Source organism: Phyllobates terribilis, unplaced genomic scaffold (genome assembly GCF_046119375.1).
Source record: "Phyllobates terribilis strain yellow unplaced genomic scaffold, ASM4611937v1 Scaffold_1__5_contigs__length_1240528914, whole genome shotgun sequence".
NCBI classification, from domain to species: domain Eukaryota; kingdom Metazoa; phylum Chordata; class Amphibia; order Anura; family Dendrobatidae; genus Phyllobates; species Phyllobates terribilis.
Genome location: NW_027362761.1, coordinates 1,187,076,419 through 1,187,095,902, shown reverse-complemented (window position 1 = coordinate 1,187,095,902; position 19,484 = coordinate 1,187,076,419).

Sequence of the window (19,484 nt, the reverse complement as noted above, 5' to 3'; positions counted from 1 at the left end):
GGCCTACACCAGACTATTTTCAACAGATGTATTTTTGTGTCACAACAGTCAGGAGACACTACTGTTTTTCTTTACGAAAAATATACCAAAACCTGAATAATAGAGATTTTTTACCGTGGGATGGCAAAACCACAGTTATTGTTTACTGGGGTATAACAGACTTTTTTAGATATATAGATTTGCGGCTGAACATTGAACGACACACTCAAACTGTGCTTTTTTAGATACCAAAGGCCCAAAACTGGATAGTACAGAGATTTGACCCGTGGAACTGCAAAACCACACTGGGACTTGTCTGGCCTACACCAGACTATTTTCAACAGATGTATTTTTGTGTCACAACAGTCAGGAGACACTACTGTTTTTCTTTACGGAAAATATACCAAAACCTGAATAATAGAGATTTTTTACTGTGGGATGGCAAAACCACAGTTATTGTTTACTGGGGTATACCAGACTTTTTTAAATATATAGATTTGCGGCTGAACAGTGAGCGACACACTCAAACTGTGCTTTCTTAGATACCAAAGGCCCAAAACTGGATAGTACAGAGATTTGACCCGTGGAACTGCAACACCACAAAGGGATTTGTCGGGCCTACACCAGACTATTTTCAACAGAAATATTTTTGTGTCACAACAGTCAGGAAACACTACTGTTCTTCTTTACGGAAAATATACCAAAACCTGAATAATAGAGATTTTTTACCTTGGGATGGCAAAACCACAGTTATTGTTTACTGGGGTATACCATACTTTTTTAAATATATAGATTTGCGGCTGAACATTGAGCGACACACTCAAACTGTGTTTTTTTATATACCAAAGGCCCAAAACTGGATAGTACAGAGATTTGACCAGTGGAACTGCAAAACCACACTGGGATTTGTCTGGCCTACACCAGACTATTTTCAACAGATGTATTTTTGTGTCACAACAGTCAGGAGACACTACTGTTTTTCTTTACGGAAAATATACCAAAACCTGAATAATAGAGATTTTTTACCGTGGGATGGCAAAACCACAGTTATTGTTTACTGGGGTATAACAGACTTTTTTAAATATATAGATTTGCGGCTGAACATTGAGCGACACACTCAAACTGTGCTTTTTTAAATACCAAAGGCCCAAAACTGGATAGTACAGAGATTTGACCCGTGGAACTGCAAAACCACACTGGGATTTGTCTGGCCTACACCAGACTATTTTCAACAGATGTATTTTTGTGTCACAACAGTCAGGAGACACTACTGTTTTTCTTTACGGAAAATATACCAAAACCTGAATAATAGAGATTTTTTACCGTGGGATGGCAAAACCACAGTTATTGTTTACTGGGGTATACCAGACTTTTTTAAATATATAGATTTGCGGCTGAACAGTGAGCGACACACTCAAATTGTTTTTTTTTAGATACCAAAGGCCCAAAACTGGATAGTTCAGAGATTTGTCCCGTGGAACTGCAAAACCACACTGGGATTTGTCTAGCCTACACCAGACTATTTTCAACAGATATATTTTTGTGTCACAACAGTCAGGAGACACTACTGTTTTTCTTTACTGAAAATATACCAAAACCTGAATAATAGAGATTTTTTACCGTGGGATGGCAAAACCACAGTTATTGTTTACTGGGGTATACCATACTTTTTTTAATATATAGATTTGCGGCTGAACAGTGAGCGACACACTCAAACTGTGTTTTTTTAGATACCAAAGGCCGAAAACTGGATAGTACAGAGATTTGACCTGTGGAACTGCAAAACCACACTGGGATTTGTCGAGCCTACACCAGACTATTTTCAACAGATATATTTTTGTGTCACAACAGTCAGGAGACACTACTGTTTTACTTTACGTAAAATGTAGCAAAACCTGAATAATAGAGAATTTTTACCGTGGGATGGCAAAACCACAGTTATTGTTTACTGGGGTATACCAGACTTTTTTAAATATATAGATTTGCGGCTGAACAGTGAGCGACACACTCAAACTTTTTTTTTTTAGATACCAAAGGCCCAAAACTGGATTGTACAGAGATTTGTCCCGTGGAACTGCAAAACCACACTGGGATTTGTCGGGACTACACAAGACTATTTTCAACAGATATATTTTTGTGTCACAACAGTCAGGAGACACTACTGTTTTTCTTTATGGAAAATGTACCAAAACCTGAATAATAGAGAATTTTTACCGTGGGATTCCAAAACCACAGTTATTGTTTACTGGGGTATACCAGACTTTTTTAAATATATAGATTTGCGGCTGAACAGTGAGCGACACACTCAAACTGTTTTTTTTTTACATACCAAAGGCCCAAAACTGGATTGTACAGAGATTTGACCCGTTGAACTGCAAAAACACTCTGGGATTTGTCGGGACTATACCAGACTATTTTCAACAGATATATTTTTGTGTCACAACAGTCAGGAAACACTACTGTTTTTCTTTACAGAAAATATACCAAAACCTGAATAATAGAGATTTTTTACCGTGGGATGGCAAAACGACAGTTATTGTTTACTGGGGTATACCAGACTTTTTTAAATATATAGATTTGCGGCTAAACAGTGAGCGACACACTCAAACTATGTTTTTTTTATATACCAAAGGCCCAAAACTGGATAGTACAGAGATTTGACCCATGGAACTGCAAAACCACACTGGGATTTGTCTGGCCTACACCAGACTATTTTCAACAGATATATTTTTGTGTCACAACAGTCAGGAGACACTATTGTTTTTCTTTACGGAAAATATACCAAAACCTGAATTATAGAGAATTTTTACCGTGGGATTGCAAAACCTCAGTTATTGTTTACTGGGGTATACCAGACTTTTTTAAATATATAGATTTGCGGCTGAACAGTGAGCGACACACTCAAACTGTGTTTTTTTAGATTCCAAAGGCCCAAAACTGGATAGTACAGAGATTTGACCCGTGGAACTGCAAAACCACACTGGAATTTGTCGATCCTACACCAGACTATTTTCAACAGATGTATTTTTGTGTCACAACAGTCAGGAGACACTACTGTTTTTCTTTACGGAAAATATACCAAAACCTGAATAATAGAGATTTTTTACCATGGGATGGCAAAACCACAGTTATTGTTTACTGGGGTATACCAGACTTTTTTAAATATATAGATTTGCGGCTAAACAGTGAGCGACACACTCAAACTATGTTTTTTTTATATACCAAAGGCCCAAAACTGGATAGTACAGAGATTTGACACATGGAACTGCAAAACCACACTGGTATTTGTCTGGCCTACACCAGACTATTTTCAACAGATATATATTTTTGTGTCACAACAGTCAGGAGACACTACTGTTTTTCTTTACGGAAAATATACCAAAACCGGAATAATAGAGAATTTTTACCGTGGGATGGCAAAACCACAGTTATTGTTTACTGGGGTATACCAGACTTTTTTAAATAGATACAGTACAGACCAAAAGTTTGGACATACCTTCTCATTTAAAGATTTTTCTGTATTTTCATGACTATGAAAATTGTACATTCACACTGAAGGCATCAAAACTATGAATTAACACATGTGGAATTATATACTTAACAAAAAAGTGTGAAACAACTGAAAATATGTCTTATATTCTAGGTTCTTCAAAGTAGCCACCTTTTGCTTTGATGACTGCTTTGCACACTCTTGGCATTCTCTTGATGAGCTTTAAGAGGTAGTCACCGGAAATAGACTTCCTACAATCTTGAAGGAGTTCCCAGAGATGCTTAGCACTTGTTGGCCCTTTTGCCTTCACTCTGCAGTCCAGCTCACCCCAAACCATCTCGATTTGGTTCAGGTCTGGTGACTGTGGAGGCCAGGTCATCTGGCGTAGCACCCCATCACTCTCCTTCTTGGTCAAATAGCCCTTACACAGCCTGGACATGTGTTTGGAGTCATTGTCCTGTTGAAAAAAAAATGATGGTCCAACTAAACGCAAACCGAATGGAATAGCATGCCGCTGCATGATGCTGTGGTAGCCATGCTGGTTCAGTATGCCTTCAATTTTGAATAAATACCCAACAGTTTCACCAGCAAAGCACCCCACACCATCACACCTCCTCCTCCATGCTTCACGGTGGGAACCAGGCAAGTAGAGTCCATCCGTTCACCTTTTCTGCGTCGCACAAAGAAACGATGGTTGGTACCAAAGATCTCAAATTTGGACTCATCAGACCAAAGCACAGATTTCCACTGGTCTAATGTCCATTCCTTGTGTTCTTTAGCCCAAACAAGTCTCTTCTGCTTGTTGCCTGTCCTTAGCAGTGGTTTCCTAGCAGCTATTTTACCATGAATGTCTGCTGCACAAAGTCTCCTCTTAATAGTTGTTGAAGAGATGTGTCTGCTGCTAGAACTCTGTGTGGCATTGACCTGGTCTCTAATCTGAGCTGCTGTTAACCTGCGATTTCTGAGGCTAGTGACTCGGATAAACTTATCCTCAGAAGCAGAGATGACTCTTGGTCTTTCTTTCCTGGGGCGGTCCTCATGTGAGCCAGTTTCTTTGTAGCGCTTGATGGTTTTTGCAACTGCACTTGGGGACACTTTCAAAGTTTTCCCAATTTTTTGGACTGACTGACCTTCATTTCTTAAAGTAATGATGGCCACTCGTTTTTCTTTAGTTAGCTGCTTTTTTTTTGCCATAATACAAATTCTAACAGTCTATTCAGTAGGACTATCAGCTGCGTATCCACCTGACTTCTGCACAACACAACTGATGGTCCCAACCCCATTTATAAGGCAAGAAATCCCACTTATTAAACCTGACAGGGCAAACCTGTGAAGGGAAAACCATTTCCGGTGACTACCTCTTGAAGCTCATCAAGAGAATGCCAAGAGTGTGCAAAGCAGTCATCAAAGCAAAAGGTGGCTACTTTGAAGAACCTAGAATATAAGACATATTTTCAGTTGTTTCACACTTTTTTGTTAACTATATAATTCCACATGTGTTAATTCATAGTTTTGATGCCTTCAGTGTGAATGTACAATTTTCATAGTCATGAAAATACAGAAAAATCTTTAAATGAGAAGGTGTGTCCAAACTTTTGGTCTGTACTGTATATTTGCAGCTGAACAGTGAGCGACACACTCAAACTGTTTTTTTTAGATACAAATGGCCCAAAAGTGGATAATACAGAGGTTTGAACCGTGGAAGTGCAAAACAACACTTCTGTTTCTCTAGCCTACACCTGACTATTTTCAACAGATATATTTGTGTCTGAAAAATCAGGTATTTGTACAGTGTGAAGGAGGAAATCAAAAAAGAGGATTTAGATGAAAAAAAAAAGGATTTTTCCTGTCCCCTAAGACCTGGAGCTAAGTCCAGCAATTTCAGCAACAGTAGCAGCACACAGGACTGTAATGCAGCGTTTGCTGGTATAACAACTGCGGCTCCTATACAGCCTGCCTGCCTGATATCTGGGATGGATATTAGTCTTGAGAAGGACTGTTTTTTTTGATCTGGCAGCCTTTACAGACCCTACACTAACAATTTCGCAGTTTATATCTCTCCCTAAATCAGCAGCGCTGTCCCTACACTGTCTGATCCGGAGTGACAGTGTCCAAGATGGCGGCGCCTGGTTTTAAATACTCGAGGTGACGCTGTGCCGCCAGCCAATCACTGTATTGCCCACAACCAACATGGCTGTGGCATTACAGTGACTGGCTGGCAATCCCTGCATGTTCATTGGCTCTGTAAAGAGCGCCAAACATGAAGGGCAGAGACCCGAGCTCCCGCCCGAGTAACCCGGAAATGCTCGGTGCTCGCTGAACATCCCGAGTAGCATGATGCTCGGGCGAGTACCGAGCAGTGTCGAGCATGTTCGCTCAACACTAGTGGGTACACATTGCAGGTTCACTCTCTTGTTGGTTTCACATTTCAGGTTCCGTTTCTTGGTTACAAATTTCAGGTTCAGTCTCTTGATGGTTACGCATTTCAGGTTCATTCTCTTGGTTACCCATTGCAGGTTCAGTTTCTTGGTTACACATTGCAGGTTCAGTCTCTTGATGGTTTCACATTGCAGGTTCAGCCTCTTGGTGGTGACACATTACAGGTTCAGTCTCTTGGTGGTTTCACATTGCAGGTTCAGTCTCTTGGTGGTGACACAATGCAGGTTCAGTCTCTTGGTGGTGACACATTGCAGGTTCAGTCTCTTGGTGGTGACACATTGCAGGTTCAGTCTCTTGGTGGTGACACATTGCAGGTTCAGTCTCTTGGTGGTGACACATTGCAGGTTCAGTCTCTTGGTGGTTACACAGTTCAGGTCTAACACAATAATATTTTAAGAATAAGCGCTTTGATTTTGCTGTTTGTCATATGTAAATGAGGAGTAGAAGGACTAGCCCAGAAGTGAGCACCATTTCCCCAGTTTAGTCTTATCTCAAATCCTCCAGTCCTCCATACAATGGATTTCAAGTTAAGATCACTCACACATAACGAACATAAACTAAATTTCTGATAGTTTTACCTGCAAGTAGATTACATGGAGGATTTCAATCATGTCCACATGGTTTTATTACGGGATCCGAGTCAGAAGAAATACCTGATGCCTAATAATTTTTTTGCACTGACCATTTAATGTACAGACATCCTACTTAACAATCTTTTCTGATATTTTCTTCCCTTCCTATGCCTCAATCGTTTCTCACTCAAGCTCATTCAATCCTCACATTGAATATGAAGTAACTTTTTAGGTACCTGATTTACAGCAGCGCATTCAGTCCAGTCTCTCAGCAATTTTGCTGAAGCATATACATACATTTTTGTTCCAGAAAAAGCAATATAATTTTGTTTGTATGCTGAGCTTTAGGAAATGTCGGGAAAAAGTTGTATGCATTGTGTCGCCTGGTTTACATTCCATTATTCAATTGTCAAGAATTCACAAAACTTTCTTTTGTGCCAAAGACCGATGAGAAATCCAACTGCTGCACAGATTCTCACTATAAGGCTGAAAGAAAAATATTATTTCTTGTTTTTTTTATTCTTCTCCCGTGGAACATAGATAAAAATAATACCGTAAGAACATCAGCTATTCTCACGAGCAGCAATCAACAAGCCAGCATCAATATCACTGGCAGTCACTGGTGGCCATGCTCAAGTTCTGGCAGTCATGCACTGGACATTGTGTGCTTCAACCCTTTAAGGGCCTTCAGGGCTGTATCATTTATATTTTCCTGCTGATGTGGCTGTTAATATAATTGTTCATTTGCCAGAAGAATTAAACTTTTTATTATTGGAGTCCATATTTTTTTTTGGTAATGTGTACATAATTTAGTTCATTCTCATTAAAATGCTCAAATATTTGCATAACTAATCAAATTAAAGATGTTGTCCGGTACTTTAACATTGATGGTCTATTCTTAGGATAGGTCATCTATGTCTGATCATTGGCGGCGCGACACCCGGCACCCCCGCCGATCAGATGTTCTTGTTTGGTGGACACCAATTGGAAGTGCTAAATTTCAATAGGAGGCGGATTTGAATAGGAGGTGGATGTGCAGTACTTGGCCGCGGCCACTTCCAGAAGACAGAGCAGCCTGTGGCCGCTGCTGCCGACATCGAGAACAGCAGATTGGCGGAGGTGCCAGGTGTCAGACCACGACCAAACAGACTTTGATGACCAATACTAGGGATAGGTCATCAATCTTAAGATAGTGGACAACCTCGTTAAAGGGACTGTCTGGGACTTTGACACTGATTGCCTATCCTTAGGATAGGTCATCAATGTCTGCTCGGTGGGGGGGGGGACACCAGGCACCCCCGCTGATCAGCGGTTCTCAGTGTCAGTGGTGGCTGAGACTGCTCAATTACGGAGCTGCACAGCTCCATGTACTGTATTGTGTCTACAGGTATGTCTATGGATGCATTACTTAGGGCGTGGATGTACAGTACCTGGCCATTGCCATTATTCCATTGATGAAGCTGTGCTGTGCAGTTCCATAACGGAGCAGTTCCAGCCATCACCGACACCGGGAACAGCTGATCGGCGGGATTGTTGGCTGTCGCACCCCCACCGATTAGACATTGATGACCTTTCTTCTGTTTTTTTTAATGTATTTAGGTTTGGACAGACCTCAGAGAATATAAAATATGTTTTCACAACAATCAGGGCGCTTTCATTTTGGACTGATTTTATTCAGTCCAAATCAAATCTGCTGGCCGAATACAGCGAATGTGCCAGAAATAAATTTCAGGAAATTCATTCTTTTCTAATTATGACTATTCCATATTTATATTCTTTTATGGTTTACTACTTTTTACAAGAAGAGCAACATGTTTACATGGGTTTGTTGGCACATAACTAATATTGCTTCAGTCACGATGATCGTTATCGCTGGATGCCGAGGATCTTTATCAGACCCAAATTAGATTGATAGTTCAGATTGTGAGTCTGTGTTTGCCTGGTAGGCTAATATATCATGAAAAGAATTAATATAGTGTTTAAATGTGAATTAAGTCCTCTTGTCAGGGCACAATGTGAAATATGAATAAATATATCATCTAAAAAGATCAATGCAAACCAAAAAATGGAAAAATACATTACCCTTAACCAAATACAAAAAGAAGTGAAAGGGGAACTCAATTAAAATACATATTTTATTGTTGCCTTTTGCTAATAAAATATAACTTTTAAGTATTTAGTAACAGTATTCAACTGGAACAGGGTTATGTGGAGGCACAATAAAGTCTAATTCGAATTAATTTGAAAATTAGAGGCAAATTGAATTGGATCTTAAACTGATAAAACAATTAAATATTTTTCTGCCCATATATACATATGTATATATATAAATACAGATAATATGACACTTATCTTCTTCAAATCTTGCATTTGCTTACAGTGCAGACCAAAAATTTGGACACACCTTCTCATTTAAAGATTTTTCTGTATTTTCATGACTATGAAAATTGTACATTCACACTGAAGGCATCAAAACTATGAATTAACACATGTGGAATTATATACTTAACAAAATGTGTGAAACAACTGAAAATATGTCTTATATTCTAGGTTCTTCAAAGTAGCCACCTTTTGCTTTGATGACTGCTTTGCACACTCTTGGCATTCTCTTGATGAGCTTCAAGAGGTAGTCACCGGAAATGGTCTTCCAACAATCTTGAAGGAGTTCCCAGAGATGCTTAGCACTTGTTGGCCCTTTTGCCTTCACTCTGCGATCCAGTTCACCCCAAACCATCTCGATTGGGTTCAGGTCTGGTGACTGTGAGGCCAAGTCATCTGGCGTAGCACCCCATCACTCTCCTTCTTGGTCAAATAGCCATTACACAGCCTGGAGGTGTGTTTGGGGTCATTGGTGTCACCAGCAAAGCACCCCCACACCATCACACCTCCTCCATGCTTCACGGTGGGAATCAGGCATGTAGAGTCCATCTGTTCACCTTTTCTGCGTCGCACAAAGACACGGTGGTTGGAACCAAAGATCTCAAATTTGGACTCATCAGACGAAAGCACAGATTTCCACTGGTCTAATGTCCATTCCTTGTGTTCTTTAGCCCAAACAAGTCTCTTCTGCTTGTTGCCTGTCCTTAGCAGTGGTTTCCTAGCAGCTATTTTACCATGAAGGCCTGCTGCACAAAGTCTTCTCTTAACAGTTGTTGTAGAGATGCGTCTGCTGCTAGAACTCTGTGTGGCATTGACCTGGTCTCTAATCTGAGCTGCTGTTAACCTGTGATTTCTGAGGCTGGTGACTCGGGTAAACTTATCCTCAGAAGCAGAGGTGACTCTTGGTATTCCTTTCCTGGGGCGGTCCTCATGTGAGCCAGTTTTTTTGTAGCGCTTGATGGTTTTTGCAACTGTAAGTAATGATGGCCACTCGTTTTTCTTTACTTAGCTGCTTTTTTCTTGCCATAATACAAATTCTAGCAGTCTATTCAGTAGGACTATCAGCTGTGTATCCACCAGACTTCTGCACGACACAACTGATGGTCCCAACCCCAATTATAAGGCTAGAAATCCCACTTATTAAACCTGACAGGGCACACCTGTGAAGTTAAAACCATTTCCGGTGACTACCTCTTGAAGCTCATCAAGAGAATGCCAAGAGTGTGCAAAGCAGTCATCAAAGCAAAAGGTGGCTACTTTGAAGAACCTAGAATATAAGACATATTTTCAGTTGTTTCACTTTTTTGTGAAGTATATAATTCCACATGTGTTAATTCATAGTTTTGATGCCTTCAGTGTGAATGTACAATTTTCATAGTCATGAAAATACAGAAAAATCTTTAAATGAGAAGGTGTTTCCAAACTTTTGGTCTGTACTGTAGATGTTGCGGTTGCAACATCTAACGGGGGTCAGTATAGGGATCATCCTTATTTTCATTTGCACATGGAAACACGAGAAGCCATGGAATAAAACTGAAAGGCAGCAGATACAGATTAGATATTAGAAAAAACTTTTTGACAGTGAGGGTGATCAATGAGTGGAACAGGCGGCCGCGAGAGGTGAAGAGTTCTTCTTAAATGGAAGTCTTCAAACAGAGGCTGGAGAGACATCTGTCTGAGATGGTTTAGTGAATCCTGCTGTAAGGGTTAATCACAGTTTACTGTATTGTTGGAGATTTGTGATGCAATATATGATCTGGTCAGTAGAAGGCAGGGGAGATGACAGAGTGGTAGCGCAGTGGTTTGGCAGTTGATGACTGTTCCTAGGGGAGTTCAAATAGATAGTTAAGCTATGCATCATTGGAAAAAGGTCTGGAAAGAGCGATGCGACTGTGATCTGTTTTTGGGGACTGCGGGATGCGTTGTTCGGCTTGACATGAGTTGAATCGGTGATGACAACCAAGGACACAGCATCTTAGGCTAGGTCACTTGACGTCTTATTTCTAGGGACTTAGAGAAGCCCTGCATTTGAGAGATCGGCATTCTCTAAGAGCGTTAAGTCAGTGTTTCTGATTATTCGGGACTCAGTCCAACAAGGACCCGTCTACTTCAATCTCAGGACGTACCGGTACCATTTACAACTAAATATATATGTGCATATATAAATAACTTTATGGAGGTCTATTTAGTTAGGAGAAAAGGCCTCCTCTGTGAAAAACACTTAAAAAAACTCCTCCGAGTAGGCGATACTAAAGTACTGGCACAACATTGTCGTTTTATGAATATATGCATAGAAAGGGTTACTTGCATGTATTTTTGCTTGCATATAACTGTTAATTCTGTTGACTGTACCTGTGTATACTATTAGTCAGTGTTATTGAAAGTAACTGCTGTCATTGTATTTGTTACATATACGCTATTTACCTGCATTCCTTTCCTTGGTTTTATAAACTGGTTAATAAATGTTCATATAATATTATCTAATCTTTGTGCGTGCCTGCTGATTGTTGCCATACCTCTCATCCTGTGACCGTCCCTCATCCATGTTTTACTGCATTGAGCAGGAGATTGGAAACAATGACCCTGGAGGTCACTTGCAACTCTATCATTCTATGATTCTATGGCTGTGTCATCTGATTGGTTAAACAGCCAGAATCTCCATACTTTGTGATCCTTGCCATTACAGTAGGATTTATGGTCATCTCCTCAATGATCATGGCCTCCATTATAGTATGTCAACTAATCGTAGGCAGAAGGGGTTACAGTGCTGGCGGGACAAAGCAGCACAGTATATCTCTGTGGGCACTTATTTGGCAAAGTGTTCAGTTTTGGGAAAGCATTCTTTTTAGAATCTTAGTTGAGAACTGTGATCATTTTGGGATCTTATTTGGCATATGGATTCATTTTGAGATCTTGTCTTGGATTTGGGCATATAATTTAGAATCATTTTGGGAAAATGTTGAACATCATCTTTTTTTAGGTCTGACCTGCACAGTGGACACTTATGTTGCAAACTATACCTCAGAAACAATAGTCTGGTGATTAATTTTTTGGGGGGTTCAATCAAAAGTTACCATAATGCCCAACAATTTCTAGTTGTGCCCATATTTTTGGCTACCAAAATCTGCAAATGCTGACCAGTAGAGATCTTCTTGATGACTAGCTCTTACAGTCTCTGACACGTCTGTACAGCCAATGTAATTGTAACCCAGCCTGTTTCTTATCTGACTTTAGGCCTTGGATGCCTTTTGGACTCAATTAACCTAATGTTAAATATTATATATGCAATTTTTTTAAGCATTCTTTTTCCAGATATCCTTTATTATAATCTCTTCTGTGGTCACTTTGCTGTAAAACTCATATTTCTGATACTGAAAACTCTGACATTTGAAAGTTAGCTCAGTTCGTTCAGAAAGATTCAAATGTCAAAGTCAAGAGCAAATAAAACAAAGCCGAGCTTAGAGGTGGTATATCGACTGACCTGGAGAAATCCTGAAAATGCCAGTCAATTCATAGAATTGACCAGATAACTTTCCCTTTATCTAGTCCATGCTCCAAAAATTATCTCCTAATCTCAGCTGGACAGGGGTAACTTCTCGTGCTTTTCTCTTTAGTTTATTGTGTCTATTAGAAAGTCAATATAACATTATACAAAATAAAACAATATATTTTCTATACAGATTTTCCTTTTGCTTCCAGCCAGCTCACACTAGAAATGAGCGAATCGTTTTGTAATGAATCAACGTCGTTACAAATTTCCATAAAAATTTGCCAGAATCTGAACATTTTTCAATTCAAATTGTAGAAAAGTTATGGCTGGTGAGTTGCTTTTTAATTCGATTTTGAGAGATGACAAGGGGTTAAAAAAATCTTTAAAAAAATCTCTCTTTGGCCCTCTCCATTGCTCTCCCCCTGTGGCATAGCTTGAACCTTGTGGGAAATACTTTTAATACTAGAAACAGATTAGAACCATCCCAATAGGTGCACCATGTTGTGGTGGGATAGCTTTTATGCTTTTTTGATTAAAACAGCATTAACTAAGCACCCTATGTTGTTTATATGTACAATTACTATTTACTTATTTTCTTGGTGTAGGGCAAATGCTCTTTTTTTTCTTCTTGGGTTTAATTTGTGAAATTGCCACAGTGTGAACATGCTCTTATACATTGCATATATACCAGCTTATAGTTCAGCTCAGTTTTTTGGTTTTACTGTAATCTCTTGTACTTTGTATAATCAGGGGGGCGTAGCTCCCTTTTTTGAGCTAAGTATCCCATCTGTATAGTTTCCCGTTGATGGATGCTTCAGTCTGGTCCTGTCCTGCTCGGTCCGTATTCACATTGATGTTGTTTGACACATGGTAAGGTTTTAAGACTTGAGACAGGTTAGGGCCATCCTGCTGGATAGACCTTGTCATGCAATGGCTTTTTTTTATCTAAACAGCATTTGCCAAGTACCCTATGTTATTTACATGTACTATTTATTCATTTACTTCTTGTAGGGTGTGTGCTCATTTTTGTTTTTTTCGTGGGTTCTGAACCTTGTGGGAACAAATCGTTAAACTCCAAATGAGCCCCATGTTTTTTTAATAGTAATGGTAATTACAAATGTGTAAGGATGGTGAACTGTACTATTGCGTTCCACTTCCTACTAGTGTTGAGCGAACGTGCTAAGATAACGTGTTTCCTAGCATGCTCGGTCTTATCCTAGTATTTTCGGTGTGCTCGGCTAATAGGTTTGCCTCCCTGCGGCTGCATGTTTTCCGGCAGTAGACAGATGCAACACATGTGGGGATTGGCTAACAAACAGTCAATCCCCACATGTGTTGCGTTTGTCTACTGCCAGAAAACATACAGCGGCAGGGAGGCAGACCTATTAGCTGAGCACACTGAAAATACTAGGATAAGACCAAGCATGCTCGGATAACTCGTTATCTGAGCACTTTCGCTCAACACTAGTTCCTACCCCTGAAGACCCCAATTGCTAGTCAATATACCCATCATTCAAGGCAGTGGAAAGTTGTACTAGAATCCTGTGAGGACATTAGGGCAACGTCAGGAGCTCAAGGCCCAACATGGAAGCTAAAAGGTTCCTCATGTCCTCTGGCAGAAAGGGGAAGAGGGATGCAGAACCGTGTGAAGGAAAGGAAACAGATACAAGGTGTGCTGCGAAACTAGACAGAAAATCCCTACGGCTGATGGAAAGAGTGGGCGTAGGGTTAGTCATGGAGGAGTGGATGGTTAGGCTGAAGATGTGTTGTGCTAAGGAAAATAAGGAACAAAAAATGTTGTGCCCTATCCCACATTTTACAATCTAATGAACTTGAATGCTCCAGTAAACTTCTGTTTGTTGAAATGAACTTGATGTCCACTGAGTTGTGTGTGGCGGCTCCTGAAGATGGAGACCAGGAGACAGCGGAGGTTTGCAGCCTACAAGTAAGTGTGATGCACCCCAAACCAAACAGAACACTGGACACGGTTTTCCTGTAAAGCACCAGGGTGCTAAAGAGCAGCTCAGTCATGGCTACTGCCCTCGGTCACTTTACCTATGGGCCAAAGGGACCTTTTGGGCCATGAAAAGTACCAGGGCCCAGGTGCAATTGCAACCCCTGCATTTACTATAGTCACATGCCTGCGCCCTAGCAAAGGTTGGCCCTCCTATTGGCTTCTCTGCCTTCTTTCATCCTTTCCTTTTGAGCCTCTGGCACTGACCCTCTTCAATAGACCCCACAATGTCACGAGACGAGGATGTAAGTCTTTGATGTAAAAGATGTGCGTCCTGCCAAAAATAAGGCACAGGTCTTAGAGATAAACAGCAGCCCTGGTGGTGTGGGAACAGAAGACTATAGAAAACTGAAGAGAAAAGACTGAGGGAAGCATTGAATGAGATATAGAGTGGGTAGAGGAAAGGTTAGTATAAGATTTTTTTAAAAAAAAACTCTTTCCAGCAGGTTAAATTTCCACCGAAATTGCCTATGAATTAAAGTAGAATCCAAAATGAGTTGCGTGGAGATCCAGACAAGTGGCTGCACTGGCGGAACAGGGAATCGGACAGGTATTATTATTTTAAATTTTTCTTTCACTCTTTATCCAGCACTTTACAAAGTGAATCGCAAAATAATTGGCATTTGGAGGAATCCAAACTTTTTATAAAATCTGATAAAAATTCAATTAGCATTGAATCAATTGTCTCATTTTTAGTTAACCCCTTTAGTGGTGGCAAAATGTAGCTAGAATTAAAACGTTTATTTTTTTCTGGAATTCCTCTTTAAGATAACGTTGACCTTATGTTCCAAATAAGTTCTTCTGCTCCTCTTTTCTTATTATTGCTACACGAAAATCTGACTGTAAGAGCCGACACATTGCGGCCAAGAAGGAGGGATCCCGATCATAAATTTATCCCTGCGGAGGTATTATGTCCCTAACGAGCAGGTCATAAACAGTATCAATAATTTAATACGGTAAACAATTTTGTCCTGTACAAGAGGTCATTGCCCTTGAGTCTACAACTTTGTAAATTCAGTAATATCACCTCCTGGCCTAAGCTGGGGATTGTATTAAATGTTTGCAGAGCAGCGCTGGTTATACGGCTTTACATACTGAAGGTCGGAGGGGGATTTGTAAGCAACTCATGTCCACAAATAAATGACTACAATGTTACCATGACAAAGAAGGTGTGAAATATTATTTGGGATAAATGGTAAATGCAGGAAAGGTTACAATGTATCCAATAAACAGTCGTTTAAAGATCCTGTATGTGCATGCGGTATACATAAAGAAAAACAGCACCTTTAACGCTTTCACCCGGAAGCCTGTTTTCACCAATTTTTACAATTCTGACCAGTGTCACTTTATGAGGTAATAACACTGGAACGCTTCAATGGATATCGCTGATTCTGAGATTATTTTTTCCTGACATATTACACTTTTTGCTAGCGGTAAATTTTCTATGCTATGACGTTTATTTGTGAAAAAATTGGAAATTTGGCGAAAATTGTGAAAATTTTGCAATTTTCAAACTTTTAATTTATATGCCCTTGAATCAAAGAGTTATGTCACACAAAATAGTTAATACATTTCCCACATGTCCTCTTTACATCAGCACAATTTTGGGAAACATATTTTTTTGTTAGGAAGTTATGAGTAGTGTTGAGCCACCCCCGTAGTGTTCGAGTTCGGTTCGGTTCGTCGAACACCCGTGTGTTCGCCGAACTGTTCGTCGAACTGTTCGTCGAACACCTTCGAACACCGTTAAAACCAATGGCAGGCAAACAAAAACACATAGAAACACATAGAAAACAACTTCAAAGGTGTCCAAAAGCTGACAAACTGCTCTGAAGACACAACTAACACATGGAAAAGTGACAAGTACATATAGTCATGCGAAAAGAAAAGAGGTGGAGGAGTAAAAGGAGGGGGAGACACAGATATAGGCATGTCATGCCCTTCTAAAATCCAAAAAGTGAGAAGCCGACACGTTCAGTCCGCTCCTGCCCGTGCCACCTCCGTGTCGCCGGGTTTGTGCCAGAGCCGCGGTGAACCCTGACGGCCAGCCCCCCTCTCCCAATACTGGTGCCTGTCCGCTGGTGGGTCAAGCGAGCCCCCCTGTGGTGGAGGCAGCTCTAAGCTTTTTAATTTAAATTGTCTCTCTAATTTGAATGAATACACTTTAAATCCATTTACAAGGATCTATTGGAGTGCAAGTCTCATGCCAGCAGCCGCGTAATTCCAGCTCCAGTAGCGTCCACTAAAGCTGCTGCAGTTAAAAAGCTTTTATAAGGATCGAGCTCGGCTGTCCACCGCAAGGCATCCTACTGCCAGTCCCAGCCCCTATGCCTTGGGGTGCCTCCTGATGCTCTTCACTGAGTATCCCGTGGTCCCGAAGCATTTCCTTTGAAAAAATTAAGTGTCAAAACTACAGGTGGTGTAGCTTGCTTAACAGCCGGGATAATCCGCTGACTAGCAGACACTGCTACTAGGCACAAAGTATTTCCTGGGCTAGATGCAGTTAAAAATTTGTAATTAGATACTCTCGTTGGAGGCTGAGAAAGCATTCCATAGAGTCTCCTGGCACGCCATATATGATTCTCTTAAAAAGCTTGGGGTAGGGGTCTAGGGGACCCTTTTATAGCCAAAATCACGGCCCTGTATCGAAATACGTCACCTAGGCTGAAGATAAATGGAACTGTATTACCCTGAGGGCTCGGTTGCTACAGAGGTATTGCACCTCACCCAGAGGTGTGATATCTCACTCTCAGGTAAGGATGGAGTGTGGATCAGGACCCGACACCTGCATGCATTACACCACATTGCCGTGGGGCAGGGTGACCAATATGCCCCTGATATGGGCACGACAGTCCCTGTCCCTGGCTGGAGTGGGGGGAGGGAACACTGAGGAAGGGGAACCCTGTAGTGCAGGAGCAGGGAGGAAGCAGTTCCTGGGTGCATTGAGAAGGGAGTATAAAAGGTGGGCACCATCTTAGTTCAGTGCAGAGAAGTCTGAGCAGAAGTGGCAGGGAGCAGGGGCTCTGCATGAGCTCTGCTCCGGAGGCGGGCCTAGTAACAGAGGCCCAGGCCTGGAAGAGGGAGAAGGAAGGAAGAGGAGCGGAGAAGGCTCCAGGAACGAGGAATGAAGGGATCCCAGGGGTGCGGACGGGCGAGTCGCCACCGCACGCCAGAATCCACCTGCGTGGAGGGGTCAGGCCAAAGGGGGAGACCGGTCCCCAAAACTAGTGGAGGCAGGAAATGACCCTCAGCTAGAAACCGGAGGCTGTGACATTTTATGTGGCGCAGCCCCTCGCTACACCCGCTAGGAAGGCACCACATACGGTCAGGGAAACTGGCGCCAAGTTTACCAAGAGGAGGCCCGAGGCAGCCGGACAGAAGGGTTGGTAAGAAAGGCCAGACAAAGGACACACAAAGGGAGTCCTGTGAAGCGCTCCAAAGTTATCTGGGAGTTGTCTGAGCCCCTCACCTGGTGAGCACAGTACAACGTGGGCAGCCGTTACCTGCAGACGTGGTCTGGATAATAAGAACTGTGAGTAAAGGCCCTGGACTGCATCACTGACTCCGTGTCGTTACTGCTGCTGCCCTGCACCATCACCCCCATCCTCCGCATACACTGCCCTGAGGCTATACTCCTCCCGTGGGGAGTTATGCTACGCTCTGCTGCACCCACAACACCAGCCTCAGCGGTCTGCCCTGGAGCGGCGGTTCACTCTGACCGCAATCCACGGGTGGCGTAATCGGACATTTAAACATCAAAACCACATAAATAGTTCCACGACTGGTTTGACCGCCCTGAGCCACGGAACTGGGTCGCCGCCACGGAGACTACAACCACCAGCGTCCACCAAAAAGGGTCCGGCTCCGGGTGTCCCAAGGCCCAGGGGGCGCGTCAGAACATTTTCATCACCTTTCACAATCACCAATGGGACAAGGCAGGGATGTTCTCTGTCCCCTCTCTTATACATCCTAGTGACGGAGCATCTGCTCTCATCAATTCGCCATAACCCCAATATTAGGTGGATTGAGGTGGGAGGCACCGAGTACAAGTGCTCTCTATTTGCTGATGATGTCCTAGTATATATCACTCAATCACATATATCCATCCATGCTGTTATGGCTGAAATAGATCACTTTGTTACATGGTCAAATTTTAAAATCAATGCAGCGAAGTCTGAGGCCCTCGATGTCTCCCTCCCCAAATCCATATAGGATTCCATCCAGTCCAACTTTCCCTTTGCCTGGCCCTCACAGGGTATCAAATACTTAGGAATTCCTATTCATAGAGACCTCTCCCATCTATGTTATCTTAATTTTGGGCCCTTTATTGAACAACTCCATACAGACCACGGTTGGCAAGTTAGAACTGTAAGATTCACTACGTGAACCACTGGTGTTTTGTGGAAAAGCACATGTACACTGTGTTCCAAATTATTATGCAAAAAGTGTTTAGGAGTGATAAGGGAAGAATTTGTTTGTTTGTCAGTTAAACTCATTGATGGTGATGTGTGTCAGGGCTCTTTATATCACTGTAAGCAATTGCAGACACCTGTGCTAATTAGTTTGGCAGGTGTGTCCAATGAAAGGCAAGACTACTTAAGAAGGCTGTCTCACATTATTAAGCAGCCTACATTTTCTGCCAAAATGGGAAAGAAGAAGGATGTGTCGGCTGCTGAGAAGCAACAAATTGTGGAGTGTTTAGGTCAAGGCATGACTACAATCAACATTGTGCGATGATCAGGATGAAGTGTCTTGGCAATCAAGAAGTATGTAGCTGATTCACAGTACACACGTGTGCGTGCTGATAAGGGCAAATTGAGGACTCTTTCCTACAAGCAATTACGTCAGGTTAAAAGAGCAGCGGCAAAAAAGCCTTGTCATAGCTGCAGACAAGTTTTTGAAGCTGCTGGTGCCTCCAACGTCCCCCGAACAACAAGATGCAGGGTCCTTCAGAGGTTTGCAGATGTGCATACGCCATCCTGTCGACCTCCTCTATCCACTTCACACAAGCAGAAACGGCTCCAGTGGGCCAAACATTACATGAAGACTGATTTCAAAACTGTTTTGTTCACGGATGAGTGCCGTGCAGCGCTCGATGGTCCAGATGGATGGAGTGGAGGA